This window comes from Notamacropus eugenii, chromosome 1 (assembly GCF_028372415.1).
Source record: "Notamacropus eugenii isolate mMacEug1 chromosome 1, mMacEug1.pri_v2, whole genome shotgun sequence".
Classification (NCBI taxonomy): Eukaryota; Metazoa; Chordata; class Mammalia; order Diprotodontia; family Macropodidae; genus Notamacropus; species Notamacropus eugenii.
In genome coordinates this window covers 310,190,473-310,206,970 of record NC_092872.1, presented here as the reverse complement: position 1 = coordinate 310,206,970, position 16,498 = coordinate 310,190,473, and the positions used below count along the sequence as shown (strand labels likewise).

At 38.3% G+C, this 16,498-nt stretch overlaps 1 protein-coding gene across 1 annotated transcript in view; it reads left to right on the top strand.

The window, feature by feature from the left end:
* GALNT16 (polypeptide N-acetylgalactosaminyltransferase 16) overlaps positions 1 to 16,498 on the top strand; it is a 110,448-nt gene that overhangs the window by 41,303 nt on the left and 52,647 nt on the right. The window lies entirely within an intron of this gene.

Below are 16,498 nucleotides of genomic sequence, written 5' to 3'. Positions count from 1 at the left end.
TTGTATTTGAAGACCTAGAAATGCCTCTCTTGCAAAGCACTCTACAATTATCATCTCATTTAATCCTCATACCAATACTGTCAGGGAGGTGCTAGTATTATTCTCATTTTATGTATGAGGGAACTGAGGCAGGCAGGGATTAAGTGACTTGCCTAGGGTCACATAGGTAGTAAGTATCTGAGTCCAGGTTTGAATTCAAGTCTTCTCTGACTAGCTTCCTCAAATCTCTCTGCCTTCCCTAAGTGCTAAAAAATCATCTTTCCTAAACTCACCAACACGTAATTCTCTGGTGCAGTAGATTTCTGGTGTAAAAGGGGGAAAAAAAGGTTTTGTTACTGCCTCTTCCGAGTATGCATATGAAATTATCAGGAAAGACTGAAAGTCTGCTAAGGAAAATCCCAGTGTTTTAGAGCTGGAAGGGGACCTAGAAATCATCGTATCTAATTGTTCATTTTGTAGATGAGGAGAGTGAGGTAGGTTAGCAAGACTTTTTCACCGTCATTTTAAAGCTAGTTCTTGGAAGAGCTAAAATGAAAACTATTGCCCTATGCTGCCTCCCTGAATAGTCGAATAAGATTTGTTTCATTTATAACCTGCGGTTGGTCACCCCAAATTTTGAGCTTACATAGGTCAGGTTCAGTTTTGAGTTGCTATGCCACCTCTAACCCTCAAACATTTGATGTTGGCTTGTTTTGCACTTACACAGAGCTTCCTTTGGAAAGCTCATAATATAGCTTATGTCTAGAGCTCCACAGACTTTGGTAAACGAGTGATGAAATCGCTCAAGGTATAAAACTACTTGGTACAGGGCAGCCTTTATTTCACCACACAGACAGAGTGCAGAAAACTATGGATGCAAATCTCCTCCCTCACAAGTGTGTCTCCTCTTCCCTGCAGAGATCTGTTCAGACTCAGAGCACCACTCTACGGTTACTAGACTACACTTGAAAGGGAAACAAAGATAGGGTTGCTAGAGAAGCAAGTTAACACCTCCAGATAAGTTTCCTTCTTTTAAATTTTTAAAAAAATTTAACATTTTATTTCCCCCAATGACAATTTTAACATTCTTTTTTTTTCTTCAAATTTTGAGTTCCAAATTCTCTCCCTCCCTTCCCTTCCCTCTTTATTTAGAAGGCAAGCATTTTGACAAGTTATACATGTACAGTTGGTCAAAACACATTTCCATGCAAGTCATACTGTGAAAGAAAACACAGACCATAAAAACTCAAGAAAAATAAAGAAAAAGCATCTTTGAGCTGCATTCAAGCTCCAGCAGTTCTTTCTTTGGAGATGGACAACACCTTTCATCATAAGTCCTTCAGAACTGTCTTGTATCATTGTATTGCTGAGAACAGCTAAGTTATTCACAGTAGATTGTCATATAGTATTTCTGATACTTTGTACAGTATTCTCCTGGTTCTGTCCATTTCACTTTGCATCAGTTCATGTAAATCTTTCCTGGTTTTTCTGAGAATATCCTACTTGTCATTTCTTATAACATAATAGTATTCCATCACAATCATACACAACAACTTGTTCAACTGCTCCCTAATTGATGGACATCCTCTTTTTTTTTTTTTATAATTTTTTTATTTTTTTAATGTTTAACAATCACTGCCATACAATTGCGATTTTATCCCTCCCCACCCCCCCCCACTACCTCCCTCCCTCCCCACGACTGCATACAATTCTGTATAGATTCTACATATACTTTCCTATTGAGTATATTTTCACTATAGTCATGCTATGTAGTCAGACTAAGATAAATGAAAGAATCCATATAACAAATCAGAACATGATACACAAACAGATACACATACACAAACATGATCTGCTACATTATGTGAGTGACTTCCATATTTCTCTCTCTGAGTGTGGAAGGCATTTTGCCTTGAGGTCCACCATTGGGATTTTTTTTTTTTTCAGAAGTTCTTGTGTTATTACAAAAATCTAAGTCTACCAGAAAAAGCTCTCACACACTGTGGTTGTTGCTGTGCATAAAGTTCTCCTGGTTCTGCTCCTTTCACTCAGCATCAGGTCATATAAGTCCTTCCAGGCCTCTCTGAAGTCTTCTTGTTCATCATTTCTTATGGCACAATAGTACTCCATTACATTCATATACCATAATTTATTCAGCCATTCCCCAATTGATGGACATCCCCTTGACTTCCAGTTTTTGGCAACTACATAGAGTGCTGCTATAAATATTTTTGTACATGTGGGACCCTTTCCCATTTTTATGATCTCTTGGGGATATAGTCCTAGTAGCGATATTGCTGGGTCAAAGGGTATGCACATTTTTGTAGCCCTTTGGGCATAGTTCCAAATTGCTCTCCAGAATGGTTGGATGCGCTCACAGCTCCATCAACAATGAATTAGTGTTCCAACTCTCCCACATCCTCTCCAGCATTTATCATTTTCTTGTTCTGTCATGTTTGCCAATCTTATAGGTGTGATGTGGTACCTCAGAGTTGTTTTGATTTGCATCTCTCTAACCAATAGTGATTTAGAGCATTTTTTCATATGATTATAGATAGCTTTAATTTCTTCCTCTGAAAATTGCCTGTTCATATCCTTTGACCATTTATCAATTGGGGAATGACTTGTATGTTTATACATTTGGGTCAGTTCTCTATATATTTTAGAAATGAGGCCTTTATCCCCGAGCTTAGCTGTAAAAATTTTTTCCCAATTTACTACATCCCTCCGGATTTTGGTTGCATTGGGTTTGGTTGTGCAAAAACTTCTCAGTTTAATGTACTCAAAGTTATCCATTTTGCATTTCATAATGCATTCTATCTCTCCTTTAGTAAAGAATTCTTCCCTTCTCCATAGATCTGATAAATACACTATTCCTTGCTTCTCCAGTTTATTCATGGTATCAATCTTTATACCTAAATCATGTACCCATTTGGACTTTATTCTTGTGTACGGTGTCAGGTATGGGTCTATGCCTAATTTCCGCCACACTGTTATCCAGTTTTCCCAGCAATTTTTGTCAAACAATGAGTTCTTATCCCAGAAGCTGGGGTCCTTGGGTTTATCAAACAGAAGGTTGCTATATTCCTTGCCTACTGCATCTTGAGTGCCAAGTCTATTCCACTTGTCTACCTCTCTGTTTCTTAGCCAATACCAAGTGGTTTTGATAATTGCTGCTTTATAGTACAGTTTAAGGTCTGGTAGCGCTAGGCCACCTTCCCAAGCATTTCTTTTCATTAGTCCCTTTGATATTCTGGACCTTTTGTTTTTCCAAATGAATTTTGATATTATTTTATCCAGCTCTAGAAAGTAATTGTCTGATAGTTTAATTGGTATGGCACTAAATAAGTATATTAATTTGGGTAGAATTGTCATTTTTATTATATTAGCACGGCCTACCCATGAGCAACTAATGTTTTTCCACTTACTTAAATCTGACTTTATTTGTGCAAAAAGTGTCTTGTAATTGTGTTCATATAGTCCCTGGGTTTGTTTTGGCAGGTAGACTCCTAAGTATTTTTGGACATCCTCTTAATTTCCAATTCTTTACCACCACTTAAAAGAGCTGCTATAAATATTTTGGTACATATAGGTCCTTCTTTCTTTACATTTTTTCAAATTAATTTCCTTCTTAAGGGAGTCATAGCTATCTAAGGTTCCAGTGGGTTCCTGTCCATCTTGTTGACATGTATCTATTGCAAACCTTAAAACCTAATATGAAAAAGCAAAAATAGTATAAACAACTAACAGAAAAAAATGATAAAAGAAAAATAATAAGTTTTGTCTACCAAAGGGTAGAGTTTGATAGATAGTTCAGTTACTTTTTTATGTAAAGTACCTTCAAGGCATCTAGATGACTCAGTTGATAGAGTCTAGGCTCAGGAAGACTTGAATTCAAAGCTAACCTCAGATACTCACTAGCTGTGTGACCCTGGGCAATTCATTTAACCTCTGTTTGCACAGTCCACTGGAAAAGAAAATGGCAAACCACTCCAGTATCTTTGCCAAGGAAACCCCAAGGAAAATATAGTCTGCAGGGCCACAGAGAGTCAGGCATGGCTAAATAACAACAACAAAAAATCTTGGACAAACCTCCAGATATAGAGAAGGGAACAACTATTTTTCTAAGAACCTACCATGTGCCAGGTGCATACTAAGTATTATTTCATTTGATCTTTACAACAACTCTGGTAAATAGGTGTTATTATTATTATCCCTATTTTATTGATGAGGAAACTGGGTTAGAATGAGGGCAAGTGACTTGTCCAGGGTCACATAGCTAGTCTGAGGTCATATTTGAATTCATATCTTTCTTACTATAGGCCCATGACTCTATTCATTGTGGCACCCAGCTGCCAGAGCTTGGGGTGCTAGGCTATAGGTTACATCTTAGAGACTCGCTTTGTGGTCTATGAATGTCAGATTAATACTCTAGATATGCTTGTGACATATTTAATTAAGATTCCTCACAAAATAGTAGGGAAAAGTAGAAAATGAACTTTTTAATAAACTCAGATTTTAAAATTATATTCATTTCAACAAATTAATTGTACTTTATGAATAACACTGGAGAAACAAAGAAGAAACCATAGTCCTTGCTTTCAAGGAGTTTTTAATCTAGCAGAAGGTCAAGGGGTAGCTATTTGGTACAGTGGATAGAGTACCAGGCCTCCAGTAAGGAAGATTCATCTTCCTGGGTTCAAATCTGGCTTCAGGCATTCCCTAGTTGTGTGACCCAGATTGCTGTTGCTGTTCAATCATTTTCAGTTGTGTCCAACCTTTTGTGATGAGGGGACTAGGAGGGCAAGTCATGAATCATGGGAATTCAGTGAGTCACGCTGATTCCATCTTTTGTCCCATTTCTGAATCTAGCTTAGTTTCTACTTAATTATGAGTCTAGTTCAAATTCTGTCATGTGAGAAACTTTATTCATTTGTGAGAACTGGGAGAAATCCTTATTGCACTGTTTAAACCTATCTCTGCTTGGCTGGTAAGTTGGATTACCTCTAAGACCTAGGGTTAGACTGACTAGAAACTCAATCAGATCCAAAGATTGATGCAAGAAGTTTTCTCACAGTTGTACATCTCAAGCAACCTATATGTCATATCTAAAAACTGGTCTCATACTGATTGATCAGTTATTGTTTCCATGTTCTTTTGATTATATACAGACACTGGATGGGGAGTGGGACACCTCTTTTTCCTGAATTCAGGGAATTGCACCTGTTTGCTCTCCCCTTTCCAACTTGAAAAGTTCGTAATCTTTCATACAATTAGAAAGTAGATTGCCTAATGTTTTATTGCTTCCTTTTAATTAATTGGCTTTATATGATTGTTTTTAATGTATAAAGGTTTGTCTCCCTCGTGTTTGGACTCCAGGCCTAACCTGAGAACATCTGGTCTCAGTTTGTTGAGCAATTGTCATCTTTAATAAATCAATATGCTTGGAAAATTAAACTTTTGTTTCCTTAGTCATTTCATCTTTCACCTGCCACGGTGACCTGATTTGAGGTTTTCTTATACTGTCATAGTATTCCATTTCCTGCTCCAGCTCATTTTACAGATGAGGAAACCGAGACAAACAGGATTAAGTGACTTACCCAGGGTCACACAGCTATTAAGGGCCTGAGGTGAGAATTGAGCTCAGTAATAGGAGTCTTCCTAACTCCAGGATCAATACTCTTTCCACTGGGCCACCTAGCTGTCCTTCATGTGGGGTAAGTCACTAAACCTTGTTGTCTTAGTTACCTCATTTGTAAAATGAGCTAGAGAAGGAAATGCCAAACCACTCCAATATCTTTGCAAAGAAAACCACAAAATGGGGCAGGAAGAATCAGACACATCTGAAAACAACTAAACAGCAAGGACACAAAAGACATAGCTTTGTTTGGAAGAAAAAATAACATTCAGGAGAAGAGTAAGGAAGGGATACTTTGAGAGTGGATGGGGCAGTTTTAGAGGATGATGAAGGAAAAATACATCTAGTTAATTTCCATTTGCTTTTGGCTTCTTTATCTTTAAGCTGAAAGTAATTGAAAGGGAATTGAAACTCAAAATAAGTGAGGAGATAGCAACTTACTGCTTTAAATGAGTTCAAGATACCTGACTTCGACAAATTATGTCTACCTGAAGACATGGTTGCTGAAACAGCATCATTGATCTTTGAGGAATCAAGGAGAATTGGGGAAATGCCATCATATTGGAGGTAGAAAAATGGCTGGATTTTCTTACAAAGAGAGATGATGGATTTACCAAGCTATATACCAGTGAGTTTGAGGTTTGCACATCAGCCCATTATGATCAAAGTTCTAGAATAGGTTATTAAACATATGGCAGGCAATATTTTTAAAAGTCATCACTAAGTGCCAGATATCAATAAGAACAAAGTTATGCCATACTGTTTTAATTTCCTTCCTCCTTGATAAGTAGATTAGGAGATGTCTACAGGCACAATATATTTGCAACCATTTGCAATGCTACTCATGATGTGTTTGTGGACAAGACAGAGAGATGCGGGATGGAAGATAGCATGGTCCTGTGGAGCTGCATAACTCCTTAAACAATCTAACCCAAAGAGAGTTGACTAATTCATCAGCTCTGTTCTCAGCCCTATTCCTTTTCTTAAAATTAAATTTTCATCTTTAATGAGTTTAAAAATCATCAGAGCTTATAGATGGCACAGTAGATAGAGTACCAGGCCTGGAGTCAGGAAGACTCATCTTCCTGAGTCCAAATCCAGCTTCAGACACTTACTAGCTCTGTGACCCTGGACAAGTCACTTAAACCTGTTTGCCTCAGTTTCCTCATCTGTAAAATGAGCTGGAGAAAGAAATGGTAAACCACTTCAGTATCTTTGCCAAGAAGACCTCAAATGGGGTCACCAAGAGTCAGATATGAGTGAAAAACAACAATAATCAACACACTTTTCATGTACAGAAAGATAAAAAAAAAAGATTGCATAAGAAACTGTGAATATAGATTATTTTTTTTAAGTATATATCACAAAGTTGTAATGAAATTGCCCTGATTATGTCCCCCTCTGAACTTCTTGTTTTCTTCTGTATATTGTTATTATAATTTTATTGGTGTTTTCTTTTTAAAAAATTGTTTTCTTTTCTGTCACTACTCACAGTTCTAAGCTCTTTTATATAAGGCATTAATGACATGGTTATCAAGTATGCAAATGATGTGAAATTTGGAGGGACTGTTGGATGATAAAATCAGAATTTTTAACAATCTCAGCAGGCTGTAAGAATGGGCCAGACCTAATAAGATGAAATGACCCTGTAGGACTTTTTCCACTAAGGATTTTGAAACATAAATCTATTAGATTTTCCAGATCCTCAGTGGGGGCCCATGTGCTTCTTGTAAGAAAGAAGAATGAGGATGGATTTCTATATCTGCACTGATTATTAGGGTTTAAACCTTCCAAGATGGAAAGTAGTGACTTGTTGGATTGTGATTTTCTAACCATTGGACATCTTTTAGTGGAGGTTGGATGACCACTAGTTGAGGATGCTGGAGAAAAGATTCATTCTTCAGATGTCCCTTTCAACTTGGTAATTGTATAGTTTTACAAATATAAAGTCTTTGTTCTTGTTCAGTTGTTTAGTCATGTCTGACTCTTCATGACCTAATGGACTTGTCCGTGGGGTTTCTTGGCAAAGATACTGGAATGGTTTGCCATTTCCTTTTCCAGTATGTCCTCATTTTGCAGATGAGGAATTGAGGCAAATAAGCCCAGGGTGACATAGTTAGCAAGTGTCTGAGGAAGGATTTGAACTCAGATCTTCCTGATCCCAGGCCCGGCCTTCTATCCATTGTACCACCTGGCTGTACAAAAAAATCTGTTGATGGGGTTTGTGTGGCTAGACAATAATTCATGTGAAAAAGACATTGGTTTTAGTGGATTGCAAACTTAATATGGGACAATAGTATGATTTAACTACTAGAGAAGCTAATGAGTTCATGTTGTCTTTATGGTTCGGTCATTTTCAGTTGTGTCTGACTCTTTGTGACTCCATTTGGTGTTTTCTTGTCAAAGATATTGGAGTAGTTTGCTGTTTCTTTCTCCAGCTCATTTTACAGATGAGGAAACTTGAGGAAAACAGGGTTAAGTGACTTGCCCAGGGTCACAGAGCTAGTAAGTGTCTGAAGCCAGATTTGAACTCATGAAGATGAGTCTTCCTGACTCCAGGTCTGGCATTCCACCCACTATGGCACTTAACTGCCCCTAATGAATTCACAGGTTACATTAATTCAGACCAAAACCTCAGTGTGAATAAGTTGATAATCCCACTGTGTTCTGTCTTAGTGAGACCATATCTAGAGTACTATGTTCATTTGGAGGCAGTACATATTAGAGGTGACATTGACAAACTAGAGCACATCTATAACAGGGCAGCCAGAATAATGAGGGAATGTAGAAGCCATATGAAACAAAATTGGTTGAAGGAACTATTGATGTTTACTCTGAAGAAGAAAAGGCCTAAGGGAGCCGTGACTGCAGTCTCCAAAATGTTTGAAGAGCTGTCATATGGAAGAAGGATTAGGCTTATTTCACTTAGTCCCAGGGGGCAGACCTGAAACCAAAAAGGAGAAGGTATAGGGAGTTTGACTCAGTATAAGAATCTAGTTTCTAACAAATAGGTTGAGCTGCCTGAAAAAAGAGTGGGCTCCTTATCATCAGAGGTATTTAAGCAGGCCAGATAATCACCTGTCTGGATGTTTTAGAGGGTATTCATTCATTTATCAAGCAAAGGTTTGGATTAAATTTTGTCTGAAATCCTTCCAGCTCAGAGATACTGTGATTCTAAGCCTGGTTGAAAGCCAGCAACAAAGTGAAGAATAAGCATTGATGCTTAGTCAGTGTATCCTGACCTGGTGTGTAATATCCCAGTTTCCTGGATAGTTGTCTTCACGTGCCACATCCACGTATTTCAGCAGCCCACTCTGTTGCTACCTCATCAGCAGAGATTAACACTCTCTGTGCCTGAGCGTAATCATGATGCAGTCCATTGTCATTCCATCATTCTCTTCCCTGTTCTCACCTCTCTAATTCCTTACCCACAGTCTCCTTGCCTGCCCTTATTTTTCCTCTTTCCTTCTCCTTTTTTTCCCCTTCTTCCCCAGTAGTGCTTGGGGAAAAAGAGATTCTTGACCCCAGCCCTAAAGAATCAGTGGGAAGGATTTGTAGTTGTTTTAGGGGAGGGCCTGCAGAAATTGTCTGAAGCATTTTAGCAGGTTTCAGTGGACAGAGAGGCCAATAGTGTGAAAACAGCTGAGACTCCTGGGTAAGTGAAGCTTTGAAAATACATTGCTACCATGATCTTTATTGATATGAATTGAGTATTCATATTTATGTAAGGTATGTCCTGCCCATTTAGTTTATGTGTGTGTCCCCATGCATAGTCTAAATGTGGTTCACAGGGAAACATGAATAGATATCTCTGGAATCTTTCCCAACCTTCTCCAAGGAGGAGTTTGATTCTTACCTGGACAGAATTGGAAAAAGGGACGAGACTGGTCACTATGCTGTCTTCAGAGAGGAGGTACAGACTAGAATTATGTTTATCAGCCCTCCTAAATATTGTTGATTTGGGTGGATGACTTTTTAGTTTCAAGGTGCTCTTCTGGTGACTATTCCTTAAAAGGAAAGGAGTACCCCAAGTTTTTATATGCAGGCTTGACTTCTTCCCACTAAATGCTAGTTACCCAAAAAAACCTTCAAAGTGAATTGCAAGTACACATAGTTATCCACAGAGAGAGCAAGTAGAAATAAGAGAATTAGAATGAGAGAATGAACTCTCCAGTTGGGAACAATCAGAGAGAGAGAGAGGGAGACAGAAAGACACAGAGACACAAACAGAGAGACAAACAGACAGACAGACAGAGAAGAGAAGGGAGAGACAGTCAGTCAGACAGAGACAGAGAGAAAGAGCCCATTTCATTCACCCTCCAAAGTTTCTAGGGAAACAAGGAGGAAATCGGGGACATGTTGAGGATCCAGCTCTCTCCTACATGTCTGCCTTCCAAAATCTGCTCTTTCTTTTGATGAAAAGAGTTTGGAACCATGTGTGTCTCTTGAAGCAGGAATAAAGAACGTTTCTCCTCTCCACATCTCTCTAGCCAGCTCAGCTTCCATTCAGCATTAAGTTCCAATTTTCTCCACTAACAAAGAGAGTCTTTTGCCATCATGTCAGGCATGAAGCCCAGGTTAAGCTTATAAAGAGAGTCAGCATGGTGTATTGGGTAAAGTCACAGCCTTGGAGTAAGGGAAGCTTGGGTTCAAGTCCTTCCTTTGATATACAGTAACTGCATAACCACGGATAAATCACTTAACCTCTCTGTTCCTCGAGCATCTCTCAAAAACTCTAAGTTGGGAGGCAGGGCATTGTAGTGGAAAGAGCAATGTCGATATTACCACCATGAACTGTGTTGGTAAATGATAAGCATCCATACTTCTTTAGTAAGAGACAATGTGATAGAGTAGCTAGAGCGGCAACCTTGTATCCTAGGGATTTGCATTCTCAGGCTATCACTTGCTCCTACTTGCATTACCTTGGGCAAGTCACAATCTCTCCAGGTCTCAGTTTTGTCATCTAAAAAATGAGGGGAATGGACTAGATGACCTCTGAGATCCTTTCCAGGTCTAAATACATGATTCAATTATCTTGAGTTTCAGAAGAATTGTTAGTGTGCCTTGGCAGAGGGATTTTCCAACTAAAAGTTTCTTAAATTAATAAAATCATGAGATCAAATCAAACTAAAACAAAACCTTGAAACTTGATATCATATTGGACTAAGTAAGCATTCTGTGCAGCACAGAAAAGACAGCATCTCTTCCCTCAAAGAGTCCGTATTTGGGGTATTACTGTCAGGGAAACAGGAAGTCTGAAGGAAGAGGAAGCAATTCAGACTTTGTTAGACTTGAAAACCCATTCTCAGCGGCTCTAACTGTTTCTGCAGGCATTCATTTCTTGCATTGTCTGACCTTGTTTCTATAAAATAGGAGCCCAGACATCATGTTAAAGCAGATTTCTCCCCCTATGTCTTTCCCATGGTTGTTTTAAAACACAGGAAAATTAAAAAGGAAGCAATAATGCCAGGGTTCTTTGCTAACCCCAAGATGATATCCAAAAATTTGATTGCCAAGTTCACATTAAGAGAGTGGCTGGTTGGAGAGAATTATCTTCCCATGCTCAGACATGCAGGGAAATCATCTCTATTTTTATCTCTTTATTAAGAATTAAATCATGATCTTCAAAGATAAGCCTCAAGAGAGGCATAAAAAGGTGAACAGGGAGAACACTTGTTATTCAACTTGGGCAAACTGTTTACATCCCTGTAAGGGAAGGTGACGCTTGTTAATCTTGAGAATTGTATATTTATTATGATATTTAAAAGGGATATACGTAGATAGAGGGAGCGGGTATAAGGTAAATGATGTGGTGATAAAAAATGTGATTTAAGTGTGTGAAGGGATTGTGACAGGAGATGTGAAGTGGAGGAGGCAGAAAAAGTAAATTCCATCACAGGAAGAGGCACAAAAACATGTTACAGTAGGGAAAGAGGGGAGGGAGACGAGCACTGCCTGAGAGTGACTCTCATCTGATTTGGTCAAGGAGGGAACAATAAACTCAGTTAAGTATAGAAATCTAACTCTATAGGCAATAGGAGGGGAAAGGGAAAAGAAAAGGGAAGGGAAGCTAAAAGGGAGGGAAGAAGTAGTAAGAGAAAAGGGGAGTGAAAGAGAGGGGGCTGAAAGAAAGGAAGGAAGACTGAGAGAGGCAGTGGTCAAAAATTAAAACTCTACTGTGGAGGGGAAGGGAAAAGGGAAAACTAAAAGCATAATTAGGGGGAAATAGAAGGGAGGGAAAAACACAGATAGTAATCATAACTGTGAATGTGAATGGGATGGACTCTCCCATAAAATGGAGGTAGATAGCAGAATGGATTAAAAACCATAATCCAACAATATGTTGTTTACAAGAAACATATTTGAAATGGGGACATACACACAGGGTAAAGGTAAAAGGTTGGCGCAGAATATATTGTGCTCCAGCTCATGTAAAAAAGGCAGGGGTAGCAATCCCAATCTCAGACAAAGCAAAAGTAGAAATAGATCTAATCAAAAGGGAAGGAAACTATATCCTATGAAAACAACAAAGCAATATCATTACTAAACATATATACACCAAGTGGTATAGCATCCAGATTCTTAGAGGAGAAGTTAAGGGAGCTACAGGAAGAAATAGACAGCAAAATTATTCTGGTGGGGGACCTCAACCTCCTCCTCCCTGAACTTGATAAATTTAACCTCAAAATAAACAAGAAAGAAGATAAGGAGGTGAATAAAACTCTGAATAAGGTAGATATGATAGATTTCTGGAGAAAATTGAATAGGGATAGAAAGGAAAGCACCTTTTTCTCAGCAGTACATGGCACATATACAAAAACTGACAATGTACCAGGGCATAAAAACCTCACAATCCAGTGCAGAAAGGCAGAGGTAGTCAATGCATCCTTCTCAGATCATAATGCTATAAAAAGTATATATAATAAAAGGCCATGGAAGGATAGACCAAAAATTAATTGGAAACTAAATAATCTAATCCTCAAGAATGAATGGGTTAAACAATAAATCATAGAAACAATCAACAACTTCATTCAAGAGAATGACAATAGTGAGACAACATACCAAAACTTATGGGATACTGCAAAAGCACTTCTTAGGGGAAGTTTTATTTCATTGAATACCTACATGAATAAAATAGAAAAAGAGATCACTGTTATAAGTTGTATTCTTTTTGCTAATATCTTATTTAAAGCCAATTTCCACCATTGTCCCTTGCTCCTGACCTTTTCCATCTTGATCTTGTAAAGTGATTCAGCTGATCTGCAGTTGGGAAGAGGCCTTGTGAAGTTATGTGGAGTCAAGCTCTCCTAATCTGGAGGGGGAAATAAATACAGAGGAAAAATACTCATCTCTCCTAAGTTGGATATGTAAGACAGCCAGGCCAAAACTGAAACCCAGCTATCTAACACCTTCTCTTTCCTTTCCTTATCTACACCTGTGTAACGCAGATCCTGACAATGCATCAGAAAACAGGTATTAAGTGCTCACTATGTGTGCTGTACTGGGCTGAGTGTGAGGATACAGAAAAAAGGGAAAAACAATCCTCACCTTCAAGCTCATATTCCAATGGGGAAGACAATGTATAAATACATAAGTCGATACAAGATATACATTTTATGGTTGGTGTTTAGTCATTTCAGTCATGTTTAACTCTTCATGACCCCATTTAAGGTTTTCTTGGCAAAGATATTGGAGTGGTTTTCCATTTCCTTCTCCAGATCATTTCACAGATGAGAAAAATGAGGCAAACAGGGTTAAGTGACTTGCCCAGGGTCACACAGCTAGTAAGTGTCTGAGGCCAGATTTGAATGCAACAAGATGAGTCTTCCTGACACCAGCCCCTGCACTCTACCCACCACATCACCTAGGTACATCACAAGATATAAAGATATATATATACCTACACCATACCCACTCACTCTCTCTCTCTCTGTGTATATACATACATACATACATACATACACACACATATGTTATGGTCAAAATATAGTAAACTGAGGCACAAATTTCTGAGCACAATTTATTAACAAAGCATGAGTTTACCAATAAATGGGACTTCAGCTTCCTCAGTAAAGCTAAAACCCCAAATGAGGGGGAAAGCTTTCTTTAATAGTTTTGAGAAATACAGAATAAAGAATAGGACTTTGCGGGTAGGGAACAAAGGAGACCAGTATCACTACATCACAGAGTATGTGGGTTATAGTGGGGTAGTGGAGTAAGATGGAAGAAGACTGGAAAGGTAGGAGATGGTCAGGTTATGAATTCCAAACAGGAGATTTTATATTTGATCTTAGAAGTTATAGGAAACCACTGAAATTTTTTGAATGGGGGTAACATATCCAGATCTGAGCCTTAGGAAGATCAAGTCTCTCCTCATTCCAGAGTATCCTTTACAGAAATCACCATGTCAACTCTTTGAGTAGAGGATAGATTGGAGTGCAGAGAGACTTGAGTCAGAGAGACCAATCAGAAGGGACTGCAATAGTCCAGATGTGAAGTGATGAAGGTCTGCACCAAGTAGTGGCAGAAAAAGAGAAAAGGCATATATGAGAGATGCTCTGAACGTAAAATTGATAAGACTTGGCAACAGAGGATTTGAACTCAGGTTTCCTGACTTCATCCAACACTATTTACTATGTCACCTAAGTACCTCAAGTAGAGAGTAGAACTGTCAAAGGTGAAGGCATTATACTGAGCAGGTATTATAAGCAGTGGGGAGGGAAGTCCCTGCATCATTCTTTGTTCATTACTTAGAGTACATCCATGTCAAGCGCTCAGACTTAATGGAGCTTTGAAGAGTTATTAGGAAAAAATATCCTTATGTTTCAGTAAATCTGTCATCTTATTAGTTTGGCTTTTCCTTCTACCTATAGATCACAACTCAAGGATGCCATCTCATCCTGTACAATTCTTGTCCATGTTTTTCTGTGGACATTACACAGAGGATTGACCCAACACACTGGAAGCCTTCTTTTGCTTCTTTTAATATTTCATGGATATCAATGCAGTGTGGTGAAGGAGATAAAGTGCTAGACATCGGATCAAGGAGCCTTGGGTTCAAATCCTGACTCTGTGTGACCATGGTCAACTGAGCCTCAGGCAGCTCTCTAAATTAAAAGTTGTATATGGGTTTTGTTTCATCTTATTGGAGTAATTTCCCACCTTGAAGGTATCACAGGTCTTTAATACACTGATAAAACTGTGTAAAAGTAGGCTGTCTATCTGTTATCCCTCCCTCTTGCTATAAGACCATGTCCTTGATGTCTTTCATGCTGCTTTTTCTCATACTATCTTCGTTAATATTCTTCAGCCAATTTATACCTCTCATATAGATTTCTACCAACATCTGTGTCACCTGAAATTGTAATCTTTCCAATATCGTGGTGTTCTGTGATTCCCAACTTCATTACATCCCTGGGAAAAGACTCATATTTAAATGTGATGGAGTTTTATCCAGAGAACTTCTTGGGATCACTGAAAGTACTATACAGTTTCTCTAAGTGACCAAGCCCATTCTCTTTCTCTTCTTCTTCTTCTTCCTCCTCCTCCTCCTATTCAATTCTGTGCCCTGCTTTTTGTCCATAAGTAGAAACCCCCAAAATATATATGGACTACTAGACTAATTCAGCATTCAACTCCATAATATAATTTGGGCAATAGACATGATCTACTTTGTTTTTCTTCTTTGGAGGGTCAGGCTGACCATTTTTTGAGTGCTCAAGGTTCTCATTGAGAAGGCCCTGTAAGAATAAGCAACCCATTTACTGAATAGGCAGTCTTTACAGACAATTTTCTGCAGTGAAACACATTTTCACAGTCACCCAATTGACTGAGTGCCAGAGAGAAAATAAGATCCCATTTGTGTCTATTATTCCTTGATTACAAAAAAACACATTTGACTTGCTAAAGCAAAATACAGCATTAAAGATTCTCCTTAAACAAGGCACCTCCCACACGAATGTTAAGAAAAGAGTGACAGTGGGTTATACAGTAATAGTAATAACAACTGACATTTATATGACACTTTAAGGTTTGCAAAATGCTTGGGAGGTGGGTACCATACAAAATTTCAAGACAGAAGAGGCCACAGAGATGATTGTTTAAATGTTCTCTTAGTATCAATAATTAAGGCATAAAATAGGGAGATATATGCTTACTGAAAAGTGTTTGTAAGTGGCATAGGGTATGTACTATTTGAAGTCCAAATAGAAGAAGAGGTCTCATTGATAGTAAGATTCTACATGACCCCACTTTTTTTTTCAGTTTACTGGAATACTTTTATTTTTCCTTACACGATGTCATGTTGAGCATTACAATTCTGAACTCTTAGAATTATTTACAAATTTTGACATTCTTACTGTCATTTGAGAATATTAAGGCAATGTGTAAAAATCTTACATGAATGAACTAGATGCACAAATTTAGATTGTAAATGCAAACATTTTTGCAACTCAAGGTTAAATATCTTAACTTCATGATATTGGGGAAAAACAGTGGGTTAAGAAAAAAATACTGGTTCTTACGGCTTAGATTCAATATGTTAGCATTGGATGCCACAGTGCTAAGATAGTAGATAGGTGTAACATACAGTTAATAAACTCTTGCCAGCCTTAGGAGAAAAATTCTGCAGGCCAACTCTTAGGGGCTGGAAACTGACTTTTAAATGCCCTACAGAAATCTGATATGGGCAGCTAGATGGTATGGATAGAGTACTGGCCCTGGAGTCAGGAAGAGTCATCTTTCTGAGTTCAAATTTGGCTTCAGACATTTACTAGTTGTGTGACCCTGGGCAAGTCACTTAACTTTCCTCATCTGTAAAATGAGCTGGAGAAGGAAATGGCAAACCACTCCAGTATCTTTGCCAAGAAAACCCCAAATGGG